Source organism: Saimiri boliviensis, chromosome 6 (assembly GCF_048565385.1).
Source record: "Saimiri boliviensis isolate mSaiBol1 chromosome 6, mSaiBol1.pri, whole genome shotgun sequence".
Lineage (NCBI taxonomy): Eukaryota > Metazoa > Chordata > Mammalia > Primates > Cebidae > Saimiri > Saimiri boliviensis.
The window spans coordinates 98832662-98845874 of NC_133454.1; the positions used below are offsets into that span (position 1 = coordinate 98832662).

Here is a 13213-nt window from a genome sequence, read left to right on the forward strand (position 1 = left end):
TGAGAAAATAAAACTGAAAGCTCACACTGAACACCTGTTCTTCATTACTTCCTGCTTTCCAGGGTAAAGATGTCCCCATTACCAGGGAGTAATCAAAGATAGAAGCATTACCTTAGCCTAACAATACACTGAAAACAGCAAAAAGCAAACAAAATGGAAACCTACAAGCACTAAGCCCCAGGATGAACTCGTTTGCATGATTCTATGACACAGCTGGAAAGAGAGCAAAAATCACCCAAATTTATACACTCAACTTGGGTGGGAAGGAATAATGACTTCAGTATATGCTCTGCCTTAAAAAAAATCACTGCATAATTATAAAATAATATGAAGATACCAAGAGTCTTTTAAAAGTATGTTCAAAAATACTCTTAAAAAGGAAAGGGACAATTAGTGTCTTTTAAATTTTTAAGTATTATTTTAAACAATGACTTCCTTTATTTAGAGGGGAAAAATGCTGTTTCTATTTCTGGGCAGCAATTTATTTTCCTGTACTGGATTGCCAAGAGAAGTTTACTAATGTCCAAGTACTTGCAAACAAGAAGTCTACTAATGTTCCATTCCCATTCCCCTCTAGCTTCCACATAATTGATTAAATAAAAAGCCACTGTAGTATTTTTAATTGATGGAAAATGAAGTAAGTAGATGTATTTATTACCCACATGGCAAAAAGTATGGAAAAGGGCACAGTCCCTATCATCTGGTATTTATTTGATGAATGGAAAGTTTAATAAGATGTTTTAAAAGGCACATATGAAGAGATTTTAAATCTGGAAAGAAAAGGGTCATACAGAAGGGGACCAGTTGGGGAAAAGAGTATTAACTGTAGGAGGGAGAAAAGCTGACTTTCCTGAAGAACCTGTGATTTTCAAAAAAGGAAACATAACAGCAATAGTTCAGCAATTTTGGAATTGAATCTGTTCATTTTTATTCAAATGGGAAACTTACAACAGGAGTACAATAGGTTAGAAATCTCTCCCACCTTTTCTTTGTGCAGATTTATTTCACTAGAAAATTTTCTCTGCCATCCACTCAGGGCAATTCTGAAATATCAGTTACAATGTAATCCTGATAACAACCGAAGAACATGAACGCCAAATGATTGGAATTGTGTAAACGAGCTTCAAAGACAGCTCGTTTATCTCCTATCCCCAGTAAACACCTCGTAGTGGACATTTGTTAGTTGATTTCTCATACTCATTCCTCCATTTCCTCGCCACGACTTCCATCTGGGGATCCACAGTGAAGCAGCTGCAGGTCAGGCCCAGTGAGGTGGAGCTTCTGACCCAGGCTAGGGCCATTTGTGCATGCCACCGTTTTAGCCCTGGAGGTTGGTGCAGGCCTGGGCCTAGGAGCCAAATCAGCCAGCAGGCAAAGTCTGGATTTTGCTGACTCTTTCCTGCTGGCTTAGTTTCGCCAAGTGGCCAGCAGCCGTTTAGAAAGGCTGAAGAGACAGCGTTCCTGAGGATGGAGCTGACCAGTCGGTGAGAAACGCAGCTCAGAAGTGGAAAGGAAGAAACATTGTCCGGGTTACCTGGTAAGGCCGCGTTAAAACTCTAAAGCCATATCTACCTTTGAAGTTTCAAAATATGTGAGACAATAGATTCCATTTGTACAAGGTAGTTTGGGTTGAGTTTTCTTAACATAAAATTGCTTAGATCATAAAAATCCTAACTGATATGGGATTATGTCCAAACTGTTCCTCTCTCTGTGTGTGTGTATGTATATATATATGTGTATATACATATATATGTGTGTATATATATATATATATATATATATATATAAACAAAGTAACACATAATTAATTTGAACCCTAAAATAGTGAATTTTAGGAAATATAGGTCAAGGAAGAACCTGGTTGAAATTTACCCATGCAGTACCTAAAAAACAAAATTCAGAGTATGTTTAAACGATTTGACTAAAAACTGGTATATAGTAAGTGTTCAATAAATATCTGATTAGTTATATTGACATATATTTATGATACCTTAATAACGATGTAAACATTGTCCTAACAAGTAAGTAATAAATACATCAGCCTGTTTGAGTTGATCTTTTATCAGAGACAGAGGTTATCAGACTTGGATCTCATGAACTAGTAAAATTTCAAGGAATTTTAGTTACTAATAAGTTATCAAGTTTTATTCTACCATGAAAGATACTAACACACACACACACACACACACACACACACACACACCCCACTTGACTATCATCTACATTTCAATTAAAACAATTTCAAGTCTAAAAAGTCAGATGGACATAATTTCATAATAAGGGATCAGATGGACATAATTTCATAATAAGGGATCATCCTTCCAAAGAAAGAGAAATTGTTAACACTGCATTAAAAACACAACATACTTACACACATCATCCTTTCTTTCTCACTTTGCCATGGTGATACCAAAAAGTTTACCTTTAGTTTCTCATTGTACTTGATTTTAATAAACCACTTTGAAACTCAGGCTTTTCACTACTTCAAACTGGCTATTTTCCAATCATCTAGATAAACTGTTGGCATTTCACGTATCTGTTCTGTGCCATTGGGCAGAAACCTGCTAAGTTATTTTGCTTATCAGAACAATCTCTGATCAACTTCAGACAAACCTGGGAATATTCAAAGCTACGACTTGTTTATCTCTAATCAATTCACTTTTATGATTTATAGTTTTATAAAATTATAATTTCATAATTTGTGTTTGGTTTTATTGTGATAATGCAGGGACTTAGATGAGTAACTAACTCCTTTTCAAGGAACTTATCAAGTTGGGGAGGCAATACTAACACCAGCGAGACACTGTGGATATCCATCACAGGCTCTACCGTTTAATCCAACCCAGTTAAGAGATGGGCTTTGGTAGTAAGCAAACAGTTCTATTTCTACTACGCAGTAGCTGTATAATTTTAGGCATGTAATCTCTAGGTCTTAGCACCGTGGTCTGAAAATTAGTTAGTATACCTTCTTCACAAGGTATGTTGTGAAGATGAACTGTTCGGCAGTATCTGGCATATGGTAAGTTCTCAAACAGAAGAAGTGATGCTAAACAAATTAAAATGATCTCAAATGGTTCAGGCTGGAACTGCATTTGGAGTTCCTATAGATACAGTAAGCTGGTGGAGCTGTAATATGAAACAATTGAAATAGCGATGGGAACTATTGCACACTGTAAATGTTCCACAAGAAGACGTTTAAACTTGTTTGGTTTTTGTGCAGTTTTTTCTTTGAAAATAGGGTCTCACTCTGTCTCCCAGGGATGGCCGGACTGTAGATGGCAGAGGTCAGATCTCAGCTCACTGCAACCTCTTCCTCCCTGGCTAAAGCAATCTGCCTTAAACTCCTGAATACCTAGGATTACAGGCCTGTGGCATTACAGCTGGCTACATTTGTTTTTGTTTTTGGTAGAGATGGGGTTTCACCGTGTTGCATAGACTGGTCCTGAACTCCTGGGCTCTGGCAATTCACACACCTGGATCTCCCAAAGTGCTGGGACTACAGGTGTGAGCTACCATGCCCAGCCCAGCCTTTTCTTCTTTGTTTAAACAAAATAGTGTACATGGAAAACAACATATTTAGATTCCAAATGTGGCCCTAATTTGTGACCTTCGGCAGGTAGAATATGAAGCAACAGCAAAACCATACAGTTGACCCTTGAACAATACAGGTTTGAACTGTGTGGGTCCACATTTACAGGGATATTTTTCAACCACATGCAGACTGAGAATACATTTGCAGGATGTGAAACTCATGTATATGGAGGGCTGGCTTTTTGTACATATGTGCTGATTTGAGTATATGTGGGGGTCCTGCAACCAATCTCCCATATATACTGAGGGATGACAGTATAGAGTTTCAGTGTCTTTGAAAGCTACACCCAAGCTTGTAGTAATTATTAGGCCTTCCCCACAGCAGCCTGTCATTAACACATCATCCTGTTTTACTCCTGTGCACAGCACTTCTCAGTGTCTGATATTCTTTGACTTTTCAGTCTGCCTGTTCCTTGCTAGAATGTAATTCCACGAGTGCACATGCTTTGCTCTTAAGTCTGCAAAAGAAGGTGCTCTTAAGCCTGCAAAGGAAGAATAGATCTATAACTATTGAGTGACAAAAATGAAAGAAGGTATTATTTGTTCCTGCAGATTTCTACATAGAATCTAAACTTCTGAGCTATAAATTTGTCTCTGAAACTTAATAGACTTATCTTCCCCTTTGAATCAGGATTCAGCTAGGAGAGCAAGGTATGATAGATTCAGGTAATTCAATCTAGGAATTGATATTAACATGGAGCATTAGTTTCAAAGGTGTTAGAAGAGGAACGTGGATTTAAAAACTGAAGGATGCCACTCCCTGCCATGGGGCTTGAGTGATGAAGGGAAGAGGTGCTGCTGCTGGAGACCAGGAGCACCCCAACCCCACCCCAGCTGGAAAGGGCTCTCCAGGGATAGCTGGACCCTAGATGGCAGAGGTCAGTCTTCCCTGTGACGCAGAGGGGAGCAGGGCAATGGGGAATGGGGCTGAATGCAAACAGCAAAGGATCAGGGTGGCCTCTGAGTTTGAAAACATCAATACTGAAGGAGCAGTGATGCAAATGAACCTAAGGTTTGACCAGAAACGGGTCTGATCCTCTGTTATCTTCTCCCAGTTTGAATGCTTTTGCAAATTCAACTGAAACAGTGCTTTCTGGCCCCAAATACTTAATGCATTTTAATGCATTTGGAAGATAATTATTAAGACCTACACAACCATGACATTCAGATTCTATAACTCCATGCCAACTCTGGTAACAATAGGAAACCATGCTGAATTCATATACCTATTTGAACACACTTCTAAGCCCCTGAATTGAGTGCATGTGTGTGTGTATGTATGTATATTATAACATACCCTTTATGCATATACAAAAATTTCAAATTTTTCCTTCGCACGACAGAATTGTTGATACAGGTATTAATCTGTGTTTGATTTTCTCTCCCTTATTTCAAGAAGACCTCGTGCTCCTTTGCCTCAGGGGTGTTTGTAGATGATGGTTTAAACAGAAGTTGCAAAAACAGCCCAACCCCACCGTTCCTGGTTTTTGCTGTCACCAAGGGCACAAGGCCTGATCAACACGTATGGGAGGAAAGCCAGGTGACTGCCTTTGGGGACAGGGGTGAGAGTGAAGGGCTTCCAGACACAGTTAAGATTAATCAGGAGGGGGACTCCCCTATAGTGAAAAGGAAAGGATTGTCTGGAGTAGTGAGGACTCAGCTGGACTTCTTGGCAAGGGGGCAGGCTGAGCGGGGGAGTGACAAGCCCTCAGCAGGAGCAGCTGTGTGATGTTTCAAATCATGCCATCACTCCCAGCTTAGGAAGGGATCCCCAAACCCAAGTAAGTGAAAACAGAGACATTGCCTGATTTCAAGGGCCCACGTGATGCTAACAAAAGACCCACAGGAGTGGCCAGTATGGACCACAGTCCAGAGGTCCCCCACTAAATGGCCTCGATCTGCCCCAGGCCCTGGGCTGGGAGCCAAGGTCGACTGAGCCTTCATTACAAGTGTGATCTAATTCTTTCCCACGCCAAGGGACAAAGGCTCAAATTTAGATTTACTTCCACTCTAAAAATAAACAAACACATACATTGATGCGAAATTTCTTGCATCTGCATATCATAGTAGAATAACATTCACACCTGCTACACATGTTTAAATGTTTAAAAACTCGAGTTGCTGGTGCAGAGTTATTGCTCACGCCTTGGGCTTTCATCAAGAGATGCAGCTGTGAAAATTGTTGGGGGTAGGAGGAGATTGGTTTTCTTCAGAATCCTTAGCTCTGAGATGGCCCTACTATGGCAGAACCAAGGCAAGACAACATGTAGACTCCTTGGAGATCACTCGGAAAAGACCAACAACCACATTCTACAGCTCTCCCCAGAGGCCCCCAATGCAAGTAAAAGATGCCATGTAATATGACAGTGTATCCCAAGCTTCAGTCCTCATGTACTAGAGTCATGATTCATTAGCTACATCTGTGTACCACCTGTACTAATATTTACTAAGTATTTCTCTACATATGGAATCACTTTTATTACTTAAATAAATTTACTGTCATCCTAAACAAGAATATCCATGAAATCACAAGTGTGGTATACTACAGACAGACACACACACACATACTCTCTCCCTCTCTTTCTTTTCAGTATGCATGCAACAAATATATAATCACTAAAGGACAAATGTGCACCTGTGCACTGCCTAAGACTGTGTCACACTTTACCATGTGGCATAGCCTACCACTGCATGCACTGCTGTAAACACAGTAGTTGCTGTGGATATTCTAACCTCATTTTCTCTTCCCGTCAATCTCCGTTTACAAACTTTGATAACATTTGGATCGTAAATAGTCTGAATAGAAAGTGGCACTAAGAGTTGGAAGAGAGGCAGAGGAAAAAAGGAGGGTAGGAAGAGGAGAAGAGGTAAAATAATTAGGAGAGAAGCAGAAAGAAGAAAGGAGAGAGAAAGAAAAGATCCCCAGGCAAGATATACAAATAAAAATATCAATCATACAGGAACCTCCCCATTGTGTCTGTGTGTGTGTGCAACACAATCACACCAGAAAGTCTGTTCACCAAAACCAGGACTACCTCATGAAGGGGCGGTATTATCTTAAATGATTACACAATACTGGTCCCAAGCATAAACCTGAAAATAGACAGCGTTTATACGCTGATCCTCCAGATTCTTCCCTTGTAGTTCCCTCCTCCACTGGATCTTTGCCTTTCACACCATGCAGTCTTAACAGCAAGCTGTACAGCCAGCCCTCCCTACACCTTCCCCACTTACCTTCCTTATCAGCTCAGGAAGAAATTTCTGCAAAACTCTTCCCTTGGTCACTGATATCTCTGGGAACCAAATACATGAAGATATTTTTGATCCTTACTCATGCTATTTTGAATGTCTAGTGCACAGGAAGGAACCGATAAAAATAGAATTACAATGCCCTTACCGCCAAAGCAAAGGAGCTGATTAAGATTGATGTCAGAATAAATATACAATAGCAGGCCCTACATGTAATAGTCTTTGATGGAAGCGGAAAAGAAGTGTAGTTTTCACTGACTTTATGAGTGTGCATGTCTGTTTCCGTACTATCTACTTTTTTCTTAAAACATAGGCTATCTTGTTTCTAATATTAAAAGTAGTATTGAATAGTAACGACAACAATAATACAAAATAATGGCTAATATTCATTGAGCACTTACTAGATGACAGACATGGTTCTAGCAAGTTTACAGGTATTAACTCACCTAGTCCTCATAGCAGCAAACAACCTAATAAGGATGCATGCATAGTGTTACCCCTTTTGATAGATGAAAAAACTCAGAATCGGAGATGTAGCAGCAGCATAGTAGAAAGATCCAAGTTCAGTGCTACTTCTCCAATTAAGTATATTTTCCTATTAAGCACATTACTATAACATTAATATCTCTTGAACCTAGCCTCCTCTTCTGTAGTCAGAGGTACCCAAGGAGCAGGTTGAGGACTAAATAGAGAGGCGTGTGAAGGCCTTCAGAGAGTGCCTCCCAAAGGAGTAAGCCCTCAAATGCAATGCATTATCATTATCATCTTCACCATCATTATCATTATCATGATCACTCCTTCCATATTCTCCATTGATTAGCAGGCAAATTGTTTCCCTCTCTGCACCTAGTAAACAAGTAAATTTCCCTAAGGGAGCATGGTCTGATTCTTAACATTCTTCAAGGAAAGAACTCAGGGCTCATTGTCAGTGTGTCACGGCAGGTACCCAGAGAACTCCATGGAGAGTAGCTTCAGCCCAGCTAGAATCATGTCATTTGACCAGCAATATCTAATCTATTATTTGCTGCAACCTCAACTTGTGGGTGGTTATACTAGTGCTGGGTGATTGCATTTTTTTAGCTGTCCATTTAAATCATTCTATCCACTTTGATTTTGGCATATTCTTTTACACAAATTTATTATTCATTTTCTTTTTTAAGGTTTACCTAAGATGGGCCATCATGAAGTGAAAGGCTGGACAGTCAGCTCATGATTCGAATATAAGAGGTTTTGGAAAACCTTCTCCCTTCACTTATCCCCTACCCCACTGGCCCAGTACAGTCAAGCAAACAAGTCCCCATCATAAGCAGCAAGCACCACTTAAAAGTTGATCGAAGTACATATAAATTATAGTTAGATGAAAGGGAATTTTTAAAATGTGTCCAGAGCCAGGGGGATTGAGGGCAGAGAAATGGCCATTAGTAGAATTAGAGAAATGATCTTTCGTGGTAATAAAGTTTCTTTTTTATGTGATGAAAATGTCCTAAAATTGACCATGGTGAAGACTGCCTAACTCTGTGAACATACCAAGAACCACTAACTTATACACTTTAAATGGGTGGTTTGTATGATACATGAATTATATCTCAACAAAACTTTTTATAAAAGTGGACTGTCAACACTTTCATATCACTTACATGATTATCTTATCTAAATCACATATTATCTTATCTAAATCCTCTGTGCCCTGAGCTACTTTTATCTACATCCCCCAAATCTCCCACTCTTCCCAGCTGAGGGCCTGGTAGCTTAATTCTTCTTCAGACTTCTGTTGCTACATTCTTTAACCTAACCCTTAGTACCAAGTTCTGGTTTCAATGACTCCTTCTTTCCTTGCTTCTTCCCCACCTCTTCTGCCTCTAGCCATCCTGCATAGATCAGCTTTTAACCTCTAAGACTCTCTCCATGAATATGCCTCCACGGATAATGGATGAAAGAGGCTTGCAGGATGTGTCACCTAGGAAGGCTGCCCAGCTATCTATCCTGAGCAAATCATCAAACTTCTCTCACAATAAAGCTCCTTGGAAAAAGACTGAATTAGTGGTTCATTATCAGATTACTAGAGAATCATTTAATATTAGTCAGCAAGTCAGAAATTTAATCTTAACTTCTCCCTTGGCCTCAGCCCATTAGTTCTAAATCTTTCAATTCTATCTTCTCTGCTTGTCTTGGGTCTTTCTTCCCTGTTCATCTCATGTGATGCTGTTTCAAAGTAAGATCCTCAAAATCTTGTTCTTGGACAATTATACCATTCCTGGTCTCATTTCCTTCCCATTCCCTCAGTCGTAGTCCACACTGCTGCTAGAGTTCTTTCCGAAAGAATATAGCCAAAGAATTGTTCTACTTAAAACCTCTCCATGGTTCACCAAAACCACAAGATATGATCCAAACTCCCTCACCCGGCACATGAGGCCTTTATGGCCTTCCCATCCTACCACACATGTACTGCATTCTTTTGTTTGTTTGTTTGTTCGAGACGAAGTTTCGCTCGTTATCCAGGCTGGAGTATAATGGCACGATCTCGGCTCATTGCAACTTTCGTCTCCTAGGTTCAAGCAATTCTCCTGCCTCAGCCTCCTGAGTAGCTGGGACTATAGGCACGCACCACCATGCCCAGCTAATTTTTGTGTTTTTAGTAGAGACGGGGTTTCACCATGTTGACCAGGATGGTCTCGATCTCTTGATCTCGTGATCCACCCACCTTGGCCTCCCAAAGTGCTGGGATTACAGGCGTGAGCCACCATGCCTGACCATGTCTTGCATTCTTAATTGTTTCTACTCATTGGGCATGCTGTTCTTTCTGCATTAAATGTCCTCTTCCAGATTCTTGTCAGTCTTCCTGAAGCTTGTGCTTACCCAATCTGAATTGGGTGCTCATCATGTCTGTCTCCCAAGTCATCTTACAAAATTGCTGTAGCACTTGTGACAATGTGTTAAATGATCTACTTCTCTCTTTTACTAAGAGACCAATGAGGTTTTCTAGGATCAGTATTTTATTTTGTTCATTCCCATATTCCCAGCACCTAACACTGTGCCTACACTACAGTGAGCAGGCATTCAATAAAGTTAAATTAACAAACAAATGAAACTCAAGACATAGGAATAAGTTTCTACCACTGATGCAGGGATTCCAAAGGGTGCACATCTGCTAATTCGCTATCTTTTTCCTTTGGGTGCATATTTTCCCTGATTTGCTCTTTTTCTCTTGGAACCAGGATTTCTGAAAAACAGCTAATCAATTTAAAGCCCAGACTCAGAATAATCTCTATAAACCACATGCAACCAAATGACAAAAAACATTTTTCAACGTTGATAAAGTCAAATCATGATTCTTGTCAATCCCACCTACAGTGTACGCCATTTGTGTACAACATTTGGGTATGTCTACAGAATGTGTCTCTCAAATTAATCATAAAGCTGAGTGCAGTGGCTCTTGGCTATAATCCCAACATTTTGGGGGGCCAAGGCAGGAGGATAGTTTGAGGCTAGCAATTTGAGACCAGCCTGGGCAATAAAAGACCCCATCTCAACAAAAAAACTAAAAACCTAGCCAGGGGTTGTGGCACATGCCTGTGGCCCAACTACTTGGGAGTCTGAGGTGGGAGGATTGCTCGAACCAAGAGGGTCGAGGCTGCAGTGAGCCATGATGGTGCCATAGCACTCCAGCCTAGGTGACAGAATGAGAGCCTGTATCAAAAGATAATAATAATCATGAAAATCAATGGAGAAGAGGACCGTAGATGCAGTTTAGGTTACTATGGCTTAACAGGGATTTTCAGCCTGATGCTCACAGGGAGGCTTCATAATTTTGCTCCAAGTACCTTCACAAGCCAAGTGCCCATCAACAAATAAATGGATAAACAAAATGTGGTGTATATATACAATGGCATATTACTCAGCCTTAAAAAGGAAGGAAATTCTAACACATGCTACAACATGGATGAACTCTGAAGGCATCATGCTAAGTGAAATAAGCTGGTCACAAAAGGACAAATGTGTAATTCCACTTATGTGAGTTACCTAATGTGAGTTACCTAGAGTAGTCAAATTCATTGAGACACAAAATAGAATGGTGCTTATGGGGGGCTGGGAAAGGAGGAAATGGGAGCTAGAGAACTAAGTTTTAGTTGGAGACATTGGAAAAGTTTTGGAGAGAGTGGTGACAGTTGCACAACAATGTGCATGTACTTAATGCCACTTAAAATGGTTAGAATTGTAAATTCTACAATATACACATTTTATCACAATAAAAATGTTGAGTAGAATTAAGCATATCAAAATACGTAGTACATATGATGGATAAACATCCTCTAAGGCATTTTTATTTTAGTTAAAATAGTTGTATATACTCATTTTTGTTGTAAAACAGATTTCTTACTACGTGAGTCATGGTTAAAAAAAAGTTTAAAAACCACTGTTCCAAAAAATTATCTTTAGCAGCTATATGGTATTCTATTGTATGGATATAATGCATCTGTTAGCTATTCCCTTGGTTTTGGGTATTTTTTGGCTAATGTCTGTGGTCAACACTCTAAATACAAGTCTTGGTATGTATCTCTATTTTACATCTCATTATGCATCTATTTTTTCAGCTTGTTTCTGTAATCATTTCTGTACCTCACAACCAAACTCTCCATTAGTTTCAGTTTTGTCTTTTTATTTGGTTTGCATTACTAATCATGAACATAAACTCCCTCTTGCCAAATGTCCTACCTTGCTTCTGGAAATGCCTCTGTCTACCTCAGGTATCCAGTCCATGATTTAAGGCTTTCAACAGAAAACTTCAATGGCAAGAGATGTGAGCAAAGTATTTCTTTTGTTGCCACTGCCACCGTGATGCACAGCCTCTAAGATGTTCCCAGTGATACCCATTCTGGTATTCATGCCCCTATGTAATTGTTGCTCCCTTGGGTATGGATGTGGGCTAAACCTAGTGACTTGCTTCTAAAATAATAATAATAAAAGGTTCAGCCAAAGTGATGGAGTATTACTTCTGAGATTAGGTTACCAGAAGACCCTGCTTTCCATCTTCCTGCCTCTTCTGCTCCTTCGGATTCAAGCCAGTTACCATGTAGTGAGCTGCCCTGTAGAGAGGTCTATATGGCAAGGAATAGAGGAAGGGCACTGGCCAATAGTCAACAGAAAACTGTGAGAAACTGAGGTCCTCAGTCCAACAACCTGCGAGTGACTGACTCCTATCAATAACCACCTGAGTAATGTTGGAAGTGGATTCCACGCAAGTCAAGCCTTGAAATAAGACCACTATTCTGCATGACATCTTCATTACCATCTTGTGAGAAAGACTGAGCTAGAGGACTCAGCTAAGCTGTGCTTTGGTTCCTGACTCATAGAAAGCATAAGAGAATAAATTTTTGTTATTTAAGGAGCTGCATTTTGTGATGATTTTTTAACATAGCTATACCTAACTAGTATAACGACACTGTCAGATTGCTGGGCTTAATGTAAGTTTAAGAAGGCATTTACCATTCCAGGATTTTCAATTCATTATCACCACCACCACCTTAAAGTATTTCTAGCTTCCTGTGCCAGAAACAAAGACATTGGGATAAACAAATGGCTGTGGTCCTTAGAAGGAGTCGTTCCAAGACAAATAGGACCAGGAACTTAAACATTTTACCACTAGCAAGGTTCCTCTTAATGACATTACTCATCTCCTGTGTTTATCTTTGAAAGAGGAGGTAACTGTTTTTTCTTTGCCTATGGAGCATTCAATCCACCTTATTCTGGTAACAACACACAACTTTTCCTCTGAAAATGAACTCTTATTCCACTGTTAATTTGTGTAGTATAGGTGGGATCCATTCATACCTAGCTTGGGAAGGAACACATGACTGTACCTCACCAATCAGTGCATTCCATCCTCCTCCTCATACTGATTGGTCCAAACAAAGACATGCAAATCAAGCTGAAACAATGAGAATCTCTTGACTAAATGTAAAGCTGAAACTGCTAGCAGCCACCACAAGAGGAGTCTGTCTACAGATGAATGATCATTAACCAACACTTAAAGATCCAGCCAATAATAAGAAATAAAAAATGGATTCCAATAATAACATGTGAATCAAGCCATGCTTAGTGTTGGTTATCCCTGAGAACTTCTAAATTATGTAAGCCAGTAATTTCTTCTTTTTTTTTTTGTCATTTTGAGTTGCTGTCCTGTTACTTGCAACCAAAAGATTTTTAACTAATATCCCCCTCCTGCTTTAACTAATATCCCCCTCCAAGATTTCAAGCAAATTGAAGTTTTCCCTTATTACTGACAGCAATAATAGCCTTGAATGTAAGTTATGGTGAACTTGGTTCTAGAAAGGTTATTCTTTGATATCTAAGATGGCTAGATATGAAATCTAGA

The 13213-nt window shown here is 39.7% G+C and overlaps 1 protein-coding gene across 7 annotated transcripts in view; it reads right to left on the reverse strand.

The window, feature by feature from the left end:
- MPPED2 (metallophosphoesterase domain containing 2) overlaps positions 1 to 13213 on the reverse strand; it is a 191888-nt gene that overhangs the window by 63519 nt on the left and 115156 nt on the right. The window lies entirely within an intron of this gene.